The sequence below is a fragment of the Cherax quadricarinatus genome, chromosome 33, assembly GCF_038502225.1.
Source record: "Cherax quadricarinatus isolate ZL_2023a chromosome 33, ASM3850222v1, whole genome shotgun sequence".
Lineage (NCBI taxonomy): Eukaryota > Metazoa > Arthropoda > Malacostraca > Decapoda > Parastacidae > Cherax > Cherax quadricarinatus.
In genome coordinates this window covers 27,663,255-27,673,991 of record NC_091324.1, presented here as the reverse complement: position 1 = coordinate 27,673,991, position 10,737 = coordinate 27,663,255, and the positions used below count along the sequence as shown (strand labels likewise).

The following is a 10,737-nucleotide window of genomic DNA, read 5'->3' as shown; positions in this document are numbered from 1 at the left end:
TGAGCCAAGAGCCTTCAATGATGACATAGAATCAGTAATGATGATAGAGTCAAGCTCAGTGTCATAGGTTAGCTTTAGCGCCATTAGGATTGCAAACAATTCAGTTTGCAGTGTAGACGCCCAGTTGTTAATTCTTATGCCTAACTCAACAAATTTATTATCATTCTTAACTAGGGAGGTGGCAACAAGAGCAGATGCAGCCCTGCCAGAAGACTCCTGTTTAGATCCATCAGTGTATATAACTTGTGATAACTTATTACTACCAGCTAGGCGAAAAATTTCTTCTTGAGCAGTTGCTCTAACAAGAGATTTAAGGAAGGGATTACTAGCAATGAGCTTCTTGGGAGGGACTTGTAGGTATGTGATATTAAATGAACACATCTTCCATGGAGGGGTGAAATGCTCTTGTTGCCTACAGTGATACAGTTCACGACACACTAACAGCACCTTTCAAGGCAGGTGAAATTGCTGACCTAGAAAATGTACAGAGAACCTTCACGGCGCGCATAACGGAGATAAAACACCTCAATTACTGGGAGCGCTTGAGGTTCCTGAACCTGTATTCCCTGGAATGCAGGCAGGAGAGATACATGATTATATACACCTGGAAAATCCTAGAGGGACTAGTACCGAACTTGCACACGAAAATCACTCACTACGAAAACAAAAGACTTGGCAGACGATGCAATATCCCCCCAATGTAAAGCAGGGGTGTCACTAGCACGTTAAGAGACCATACAATAAGTGTCAGGGGCCCGAGACTGTTCAACTGCCTCCCAGCATACATAAGGGGGATTACCAACAGACCCCTGGCAGTCTTCAAGCTGGCACTGGACAAGCACCTAAAGTCGGTTCCTGACCAGCCGGGCTGTGGCTCGTACGTTGGTTTGCGTGCAGCCAGCAGCAACAGCCTGGTTGATCAGGCTCTGATCCACCAGGAGGCCTGGTCACAAACCGGGCCGCTGGGGCGTTGACCCCCGGGACTCTCTCCAGGTAAACTCCAGAGTATTTTGGTCATATAGAGTATAGTCACTACTACACATAATGAAGTTGATGTTGTCTATGTGTTGTGCTGGAATGAACTAAAGTACAACTAGGAATAAACTAGTAATATAAAAATACAATAACCAGTAGAGAGGAAAGTTATGACGACGTTTCGGTTTGTCCTGGACCACTGTCACAACACAAATGATTTGATGTGATGAGACAATGGTCCAATGATTTGTTCATGGTTCAAGTCGGATTTTAACGTCGTTATAAGTTTGTTTTCTGAGTGCGGACGGCGATAATCCCCAAAAGTCAAAGTGACTCATTTCCATTGAGGTTCTCTGCATGGAAGGAGTTAATTTTGAATGACATATCGCATATACAATTTCCCCAGACTTCCTTCTGAACGAGCTTGCTGATATAGAGGCTAAGCTAGCACTGGTAGAGCCACTTAGTCTCAAATATTAGCTAAATAGAGCCTGGCATTTCATTTTTGGGACAGATCGAACAAGTGATTAAAAATGCTAAGTTACTTTTTACGTGTTCTTTTTCTACTCGTTATAATATATTTGTTGTTTACAACACTTTATGTGTGTATATACACATGTATAACATCGTTTTTGGGGGCAAAGTGTTGATAATATTTAATGTTAGGGATGTGTAACGGTTAGGATGTTTCACCTGTGTACATTCATATGTTGGTTAACACTATGTTGAGTGGTGTATAAGTGTGGTGAAGGTTGGTGATGTGAGAGTGGCGGCGGGTGAGTGTTAGCCCACTCATCACACTCACTAGCCACAATAGCAGCATCTGATCCCTCTCACCACCCCCGCCATCACCCTCACTTGTTCACTGTTTCCAGCCATATTGAAGCGCTTCTCCGCAGTCTCGTGTGTTTACACTCTCTTTCTGTTTAATCATGAGCTAGTGGGATGTTTTATCTAGTGACACAAGTGAGTAGAACAGTCGAGTGCATTTAATGGCGGCTGGTGGACAGTGAATGATAATAAGTGGAGGAGATACAAGTGGTTGAAAGTTAGTGAAGGCGGTGGTAGCGTCCACTTCTCTGATGGTAAACAGCTGATTCAGTCTTGGCAACTTGATGTTGCTAACATCAACATATCTCTACTACTACCCAACATAACACACACACACACACACACGTTTAATGTAATTTGTATATTTTACATTATAAATAATAAGAGCTTGTAGTAATAAATTCTTAGGTTATGAAGATTATTTCCATAAAGTTTAAGCCTTTCTCTTGATTGACACAGAAGCTGATTTTTTTTAATTCAGTCAGATCAAACAAAAAATGCATCCTTGGAAAATGTCTTCATAGAAATACATCAGTGACATGATTTAACCAGTTATTGATATAAGCACTGAGGATATATATAACTGATCTCACTTTAATGATAATAACATTCAGAGAGCTGAGGGAGGGGTTGTTGAGGTGGTTTGAACATTTAAGAGAGGATGGAGCAAAATAGGATGATCTGAAGGGTATAAATCTCTGGTGGGGGGTATAAGTTTATTTAGACACAAGTACACACAACTACAAATATCATACATAGTGGCCTGGTTGTGGACCGGGTCACTGGGGCGTTGATCCCCAAAATACCCTCCATGTAGACTCCAGGTAGGTAGTGTAAATTATCTAGGATGACCCAAAAAAGCCAGAGTGACTTATTTCCATTGGGGGGTAGCATAGGGGTAGGTTGGAGGAAGGTGGCTAAAGGAGGTTTTGCATGCGAGGGGCTTGGACATCCAACAGGCAGGAGTGTGTTATATAAGAGTGGGTGGAGGCAAGTGGTTTTTATGACTTGATGAGCTGTTGGAGTGTGAGCAAGGTGACATTTATGAAAGGATTCAGGGAACCCAGTTAATCAGACTTCAAGTCCTGGAGGTGGGAAGCACAGCACCTGCACTCTGAAGGATGGGTGGGGATATTTGCAGTTTGGAGGGGCAGGCATCTGAATTGTAGTGTCAGTTTCCCACCAACCTTGGTGGGAGATGTTTGGTGTCTTAAAAGAAAAACATAATGAAGGAACACTGCGGTAGGCCTATTTGCCCATGCTAGGTGGGTCCATCTTTCACCCATCCACATACACTCATATATCCATCCAACCTATATTTAAAACTACCCAGAGCTGGTGTTAGTACTGGTAATGACTGTAGTTTAAGACCGCTATTCTTCAGAACTCGGGTATTAGTTTTCATTTTACAATATGTACGACTTGTGTGTGCCATGGAATATGTAATTATTTTGTGCAAGTTACTCTGGGAGATATTAATCAAAATAGTACATTTATTTTGACTGCACAGTATGTCTGAACCAATCATTGCTTACTGTTAAGTCATGTTGTGCCTGGCAAAATGTAAACAAACACACATATCTACCAGTGGCAGAGTAAGGTTAAGTTATGGAAGGTTATTTTAGTTGGGCTAGGTGAGTTTGTTAGGTTAGGTTACATTTTTTACTATTTGAACAGCATATTGTAAAACCTAGTTTAGTATTGTATACTTCAAACTTGAGAGAGAGACAGAGAGAGAGCAAGCAAGCAAGCCATCAACTACTGTTACCCAAGTAACAGTTTGACCAAAAATGTAATAGCAAAGATCAGATTTTTGATAAAAGTATAATGCTGTACAGTGGCACCTTGACTTATGAGTGCCCCAACTTATAAGTTTTCTGAGTTACGAGCCATTGCTCGGTTGATTTTTTGCTTTGAGTTGCGAGCCAAAGTCCGAGTTATGAGCGAGCTTCAGATATGCCACCACAAGTTGGCGCAAAGCAAGTGCAAAGCACAGTGCTGAGAAAAAGTGGATGATGTCCATTGAATTTAAGCATGAAATCATAGAAAAACACGAGAAAATCACTTTTGTTTCAGTGTTTTCCTTATGAAGCTAGTGATCTAGTGCAGTTAGCCTCATAAACACTCCATTTTCTCTTATAATAAGACCTCAGAAGGGCAAGAATGGGAAGATATGGTCAGAGCGATAATTATTTTTACCTCGGGAGTGGCTGCCACCACTCGTCACATAATGACATATTTAATTAATTCTAGAGTATATATCACGTTTCTATGTTATTTACATTGTTTATTATGTCATATTAGATCAACTGTGATAGATAAATAAGCCATGGAGTTGATATTAGTGTTATATTGAGGTATTTTCTCCTGCCTCCCAAGAGTCAGGAATTCCACTGGAATGAATTAATGGCATTTCAATTCATTTCAATGAGGAAAATTGATTTCATATATGTGCAAATTAAGTTGCAAGCTCGGTCACGGAACGAATGAAACTCGTAAGTCAAGGTACCACTGTACTGTATTAAAAATATGAGGAATTGCTTTCAGCCTGCTGCAGTTTTATTAGTTTGAGTAAGTTTTTATTTAGAGCAATATACAAATGGTTTTGCAAATATATATATATATATATATATTTTATTTTTTTTTTTTTTTATTATCACACCGGCCGATTTGCCCACTTTATCATCACTCCATGAATGATGGTGAAAGTTTTTTCTTTTTCGGGCCACCCTGCCTTGGTGGGAATGATAATATATATATATATATATATATATATTTGCAAAACCATTTGTATATTGCTCTAAATAAAAACTTATATATATATATATATATATATATATATATATATATATATATATATATATATATATATATATATATAAATTTTTATTGTAATTTTGAGGGAACATAGATATTGTAGGCATACATATATAAGATATTGTAAGTTAAGTGTTAATTATCACTTTGTATCCAGATTATCTCACTTGAAATTTTGAGAGATTAGGGTATTAACTCAGGATAACCCAACAAAGCTAAATAGTACTGGCTTTTCACTGGAGTCTTTCCTTAGGATACTGTCCAGAACAGTCAATTATCACTTGGGTATCTATTTACTATTAGGTGAATAGGGGGCAGGAGGTGTAAGATGTGTCCATCTATGTGACAACAGTTTTTGCAAAAATTTTGACATTTGAATGCCAGGAGGGAGCGTATAATTGTATTTTGTTGAAAGAGTTTTTTACCTGAATTTATGACTGGAATAATGTATATTAGTTTGCAGATTAAAAGATTGCAGAAATTAAAGGGATAGTTAATGGTTCTCTGCAATAATGGTGTATTGTATATTATACATATAAACAATGTCAAGCATGATGTCCTTCAACTGTGAAAGTTTGAAATTATTTATACACAGCTTGACTTGCATTTTTGTTTTATTTATTTTTACTGCTTCCTCTGTGCTGGTGTGGGGGGGGGTACCTTATTGTGATGGCAGGGCTAAGCAGCCATTGTGTGTAATTCAGCAAGTCAGTGTCTAGCCTAAATAGTGGGCAGATTTTCCCTTCTGTCAAAATTTTTTAAATTCTTTAACTTGTATGCTGAGTACACTGAGGTCAGTGATCACGTGTGGTCATACCAGTCCTAAGCTGTCTGGGATTAGCGTGGGGTGTTACCTAGCACCATGGGTTGTTGTAGTTTTTAGAATCTCAGGTTAAAGTGTTGAAGAAGGAGATTCTACTTCTTCAGGAGGAAAATAGGAGGCTGAAGCTTTGTCTAGAGGGGTTTGGGAGTGAGTGTGAGATGGTTATAGCTGGTGAGGAGGAAAAAGTTACCAGCAGTGATTTGGAGAGTGGCAGCCAGTTTAAGTAGCAAGTGGTTCACAATTCAGGAAGAAGGATGATAAGGAAGGTTAACCCTTTCAGAGTTTTGGCCGTACTAGTACGGCTTAAGTGCCAGGGTCCTTGATGTACTAGTACTCATAAATTCTAGCGCCTTCAAATCTAGTGAGAGAAAGCTGGTAGGTCTACATATGAAAGAATGGGTCTATGTGGTCAGTGTGCGCAGTATAAAAAAAATCCTGCAGCACACAGTGCGTAATGAGAAAAAAAAAAAACTTTGACCGTGTTTTTGGACTAAAACAGACTTTGCACTGTATTTTCGTATGGTATTTATTGTTGTATTGTAGTTTTCCTGGTCTCATTTGATAGAATGGAAGACATATTACAGAAATTGAGATGATTTTGACTGGTTTTACAATGAAAAGTACCTTGAAATTGAGCTCAAAGTAGCAGAAATGTTTGATTTTTACCAAAGTTCAAAAGTAAATACTTCATGCTAAGCGTCCAATACACGTCAACTGGCGAGTCTAATATTCTTTCACAAGTGCGCCGATATTATTTATACCATTTCTACACTAATGCAGTAGTCTACATAACAGTAAATCTTCTATTTTTTGTGAGAATAAAAATTCAAAATGGAAAGCAAAAGAATGTAAGAGGGGCGTGGGGACGTGACTAATGAATAGAGGTAATGCTATTTTAGTGCCAGGAATGTCTTTCTTGTTTATTCTGGACCCTATTTGGAAATTGCTATCTTTTGAAATTTGTGTGAAATTGACAAAATTGCTAAATTCTGACCACTGTATTGGATAGTTGAAATCAGTAAATGGGTAATTTCTTGTACTCATTCGATAGAAAAAAATGAAGTTCTAGCGAAATAGGTATGATTTTTGTCAACTAGTACACTGGGATTGGGGCTCAAAGTGGGCAAAATCGCTGATGTGTAAACATCGTCGAGACCGCTAACTTTGCGAGAGCATAATTCTGTAAGTTTTCCATCAAATTTCATACTTCTGGTGTCATTATGATCGGGAAAAGATTCTCTATCTTTTTATAAGAAAAAATAATTTTTTTTTTTTGAAATTTGGGGGACCCTAAGAACAATTATCTGAGAGGGCCTGTGGACCCTGAAAGGGTTAATTGAGAAGATGTGAAGGTAGGAAATCGCTTCTCTGTTCTCCAGGACGAGTGTACTTCAGTGGTTAGTGAGGTTAAAGGTACCACTGACTCCCCTGCTTATCAAGGTAAGAATATTCTGATTGTGGGAGATTCTCAGGTAAGATATATGGACCGTGCTTTTTGTAACAGAGATAGAAAGGCCAGACAGAGTGTGTGCCTCCCAGGAGCTGGTGTTGGTGACATGGTCAGCAGGTTGGATAATATTATGTCAGGGAATGGGAACAAGCCCATTATCTGTCTTAGTGCTGGTGATAATGATATTGGGAATGGCAGGAGACAGGAGCTGCTGGATAAGTATAGGTCAGCATAGATGTATCAGTCAGGTCTAAGGGAGGGATCCCAATCATATGTAACATCTTGCCTAGAAGGGGAGTGGGCAATGAATGGATGTCTAGGGCAATTGGTATAAATTGCTGGCTAGACAGGTACTGCAAGGAACTTGCAACCCCATTCATTGATAACTGGACATATTCTATGGTAAACGTAATATGTATGCAAGGGATGGGGTTCATCTCTCTGGGGCTGGAGTGGTTGCATTAGCAAATTTGATTGAGGGGGTTATTGGTGACTTGTCTAGGACTTCAAACTGATAGATTATAGAGGTATGGGTGTTTGTGGGAAACAATCAGGCTGCAGTATTAGGGTCGAAAATAGCAGATATTACCGGGATACCTCAGGGATATGTTTAAAAGACAATATTCAAAATAAAGTTGCTAGTAAAGGCAAATTAACTGATCAACAAACAAAGAGAGATAGTAGAAGGCAACGAGTGACTAGCTCCCTTAACCCTTTGACTGTTTTCGACGTATGAATACGTCTTACGAGCCAATGTTTCTGACGTATATATTCTCAATAATTCTAGCGGCTTCAAATCAAGTGGGAGAAAGCTGGTAGGCCCACATGTGAGAGAATGGGTCTGTGTGGTCAGTGTGCACCACATAAAAAATATCCTGCAGCACACATTGCGTAATGAGAAAAAAAAAACTCTGATCGTTTTTTTGGAATAAAACGCCGACTTTGAGGTGTATTTTCGTATAGTATTTATCGTTGTATTCGCGTTTTCATGGTCTTAGGTGATAAAATGGAAAACATATTACAGAAATAGAGATGATTTTCATTACTTTTACGATGAAAACGACCTTGAAACTGAGCTCAAAGTAGCGGAAATGTTCGATTTTTACCAATGTTCAAGAGTACATAAATCACACCACACGTCCAATACACGTCAACTGGGGAGTCTAATATTCTTTCACTAGTGCACTGATATTATTTATACCATTTTTACAATAATGCAGTCGTCTGCATAACAGTAAATTTTGTATTTTTTTGTATGAATAAAAAATCAAAATAGAAAGCAATAATAATATAAGAGGGGCCTAGAGATGTGACTAATGAACAGAGCATATGTTATTTTAGTGCCACGAATGTCTACCTTGTTTATTCTGGACCCTATTTTGAAATTGGCATCTTTTTTATTTTGCGTGAAATTGGCCAAATTGCCAATTTCTGACCACCATATTGGGTAGTCCAAATTAGTAAATGGGAGGTTTCTTGTACTCAGCTGATAGATAAAATGGAGTTCTAAAGAAATAGCTATGAGTTTGGTCAACTGGAACAATGGAATTGGCTGAAAATTGGGCTCAAAGTCGGCGAAATCGCCGATACGCATATGTCGCCGAGACCGCTAACTTCGCGGGAGCATAATTCCACGAGTTTTCGACCAAATTTCGAACTTTTGGTGTCATTACCATCGGGAAAAGATTCTCTATCATTTCATAAGAAAAAATAATTTTTTTTTTTTTCAAAAATTGAGCGACATAGAATGACAGTTTCAGAGAGGGGCCTGAAACAGTCAAAGGGTTAAGGTTTACTATACAAATAGTAGGAGTCTAAGAAATAAGATAGATGAGCTTAGATTACTTGCAAGTGCAGGTAATATAGATATTATTGCTATAACAGAGACCTGGTTCAACTTGAAAGATAGAGAAGTGCCTTCTGAATGCAACATACAGGGTTATAAACTATTCCATACTGATAGGGTCAACAGGAAGGGTGGTGGAGTGGCGATGTATGTCAGAGATAATTTAAATTGTGTTAGACAAGATATGAGATTAGAAACATCGGACACAGAATCTGTTTGGCTACAGTTTCTCAAGGGTTGCGAAAGGTTAATTTTGGGTGTGATTTATAGGCCCCCAAACCTTGATAGGGAGTGCAGTAAACTGCTATGGGATGAAATTCATAAGGCATCTAGATATGAAAATGTTGTGTTAATGGGAGATTTTAACTTTAGACAAATTGACTGGAACATTGTGACAGGAAATGTTGAGTAATGACTTTCTTGATATGGTTCAGGATTGCTTTTTAAAACAGTTTGTGACAGAACCAACTAGAGGAAACAATCTACTTGACTTGGTTCTTGCCAACAAAGAATCACTAGTTAATAATCTTGAGATTAATGACGAGCTTGGGGAAAGCGATCGCAAATCACTTAGTTTCAATATATCATGGAGTTACCCAGATAACTGCAATCAAATCTCTGTCCCAGACTTTCGCTTGGCCAATTTCATGGGGCTGAAAAATTACCTGGGTGGGGTAAATTGGAATGTTCTGACTATGGGTCAGGTAGGTGGTGTTGGTTGCCAATATGACATTTTTTCAGAGCATAGTTCTAGCTGCCCAGACAACTTTTGCTCCGAGTAGGGAAATTAGATCTAACAAAAATGATCCCAAATGGATGAACAATGGATTAACCCTTTCAGGGTCCGTCCCGTAGATCTACGGCTTCACGTTGAGTGTCCAAACCGTAGATCTACGCCAAAATTCTAGCGCCGTCAAATTTAGCGCAAAAGCGCTCATAGGCCTACATGTGAGAGAACGGGTCTGCATGGTGGGTGTGCGCCATAAACAAAAAATCTAGGCGCCCGCATAGCATTGTGGGAACGCCAGCTCAGTTACCCTTGTTCACCATGCCTCGTCGCAAGTCAGCTCTCACTCCCGGAAAATTGGGACTCTCCTCTTCCTATCTGATAGTTCTGACACTGATGGAAGTGGAAATGAAGATGAATTCTATGGCTTTGATCAGTTAGTGACCGAAAGGAATGACCAGGATATCGATAATAGTGCAGAAAACCCTGACGATCCTCAACCTTCTACCTCTGGTGTGGGCACTCGTGACTCACGGTCGGTTGTGCCTCAATGCAAGAGAAAACTAATATTTTCACGTGGCCAGGCCTCTGACTTCAGTAATGATGATGATGGTGACGTGGATTGTGATTTTATTGCGCTTGACGATCATTCGAGTAGTGATAGTGAGGAATCATATTCACCAGTGAAGCGTCAGTATGTACGCCGCTGCATGCGCTCGGGTGGTGTACCCTATGCTGTGCCCAGGGGACGGAGTACATCCCGGAGTACATCCCATGGCCCTACACCAGGTTTAGATAGTGATAGTGAGGATGATGTGGCTACACTTGGCATGGATAGACCACAGGCATCAGTAGATGGTGGTAGTGGGGGTGGTAGTGGCACTGCCATGCGTGACTCACCAGCCCAGGCTGGGACCCACACTGCTGACTCGTCAGTTCAAGGACAAAGCGGAGCGTCAGCCACCAGCCCACCACAACCACAACCACCCGCACAACCAGCCTATGATGTCCAGTATCCACCAGCAAACCGTATCTGGGATTGGCAGCAAAATCCCAGTTTTGTTCCCAAGCCCCACCATTTTGATGACTCTCAAAGTGGAATTCTACCTACTTGTCCCCTTGGAACCACGGCCAATGAACTGGAATTCTTTGAATTATTCTTTGACCAGCCATTGATGGAAACTATTGTCAGGGAAAGTAATAAGTATTTTGAGTACACCATGGCAAATACAATCATATCACCACAGTCAAGACTGTTAGGTAAGACA

The 10,737-nt window shown here is 39.8% G+C and overlaps 1 protein-coding gene across 6 annotated transcripts in view; it reads left to right on the top strand.

The window, feature by feature from the left end:
- The first annotated feature begins 1,700 nt into the window (after positions 1 to 1,700).
- PAN3 (Poly(A) specific ribonuclease subunit PAN3) overlaps positions 1,701 to 10,737 on the top strand; it is an 81,179-nt gene continuing 72,142 nt past the window's right edge. For 4 of the 6 annotated variants that reach the window (XR_011392727.1, XM_053783833.2, XM_053783830.2 and 1 more), the window contains exon 1: positions 1,701 to 2,060. The gene's annotated coding sequence lies outside the window, so the exon portion shown is untranslated. The remainder of the gene's footprint in view (positions 2,061 to 10,737) is intronic. The other 2 variants (XM_053783832.2, XM_053783831.2) reach the window with 2 other exon arrangements.